This window comes from Echinops telfairi, unplaced genomic scaffold, assembly GCF_000313985.2.
Source record: "Echinops telfairi isolate 266 unplaced genomic scaffold, ASM31398v2 ScPeMD7_7469;HRSCAF=8507_1, whole genome shotgun sequence".
Classification (NCBI taxonomy): domain Eukaryota; kingdom Metazoa; phylum Chordata; class Mammalia; order Afrosoricida; family Tenrecidae; genus Echinops; species Echinops telfairi.
In genome coordinates, this window is record NW_022111373.1 from 27,291,352 (window position 1) to 27,292,583 (window position 1,232).

The window sequence follows — 1,232 nt, forward strand, 5'->3', positions numbered from 1 at the left end:
CATTCTCTTGGGTCCCCTTTCTTTTGAGCGTGCACAAAGATGGATCTCTTCCAGTGAGCTATGTAGGTAGTTATCTTCCAATTTTCTTGACATAAATTAATGACGTCGGACAGGGCAAGATATGACAAAATAATAATTTATAAATTATCAAGGGCTCATGAGGGAGGGGGGAGTGAGAGGGAGGGTAAAAATTAGGACCTCATGCCGGGGGCTTAAGTAGAGAGCAAATGTTTTGAGAATGATGAGGGCAATGAATGTACAAATGTGCTATACACAATTGATGTATGTATGGATTGTGATAAGAGTTGTATGAACCCCTAACAAAAATGATTTAAAAAAATGAATGAGTGCTTCCAGCACTGAATCAATTGGTATTCTGTCAATTCCTGGAGCCTCATTTTCGTCAGTACCTTCAGGGCAGTATGGACGTCTTTCTTCATTGCCATTGGTTCTTGATCATTTGCTATCTCTTGAAATGGTCAAGTGTCACCCAATTCTTTTGGTATAGTGATCTCTCTCCATCTCCTCTTGATCCTTTCTGCATATTTCGATATTTTGCAAATAGAATTCTCCGATACTGCTACTCAAAGTATGACATTTTTTTCTTCATTTATTACAGCTTAAAATATACTGAGCATGTTATTCCCTTTTGTCTTTCTAATTCTAGGTTTTTGCACATTCCATAATAATGTTACTTTATCTTCTCAAGCTGCCCTTCGAAGTTTTCTGTTCAGCTCTTTCACTTCATTTTTTCTTCCATTTGTTTTACACACTTTATATTCCAGAGCAAGTATCAGAGTCTCTTTTGACATCTGCTCTTGTCTTTTCTTCCTTTCTTTTCTCTCTAATGGCCTTTTGCTTTCTCTATGCATAGTGTTTTCTATGTCTTCTCACTACTCAGCTGGTTTTCTAATGTTCAGTGTCTCAAATCTGTTCTAGAGATGGGCTCTGAATTCAGATGGGATGTCCTGAAGGCCATGGTTTAGCTCTCAGAGCTTGTCTTCATTTTCTTCAGCTGTCACCTCAGCTTGACGATGAACAATTGATGGTCTGTTCCACAGCCGGCCCCGGACCTTGTTTTGGCAGATGATGTTGAGCTTCTTCATCAACTCTTCTCACAAATGCAGACAGGCTGAACCTTGCATATTCTATTTGGTGAGCTCCACATATATAATTGCTATTTGAGTTGTCAAAAAGCAGTGTTTTCAGTGAAGAAGTCCTTGGTCTTGCAA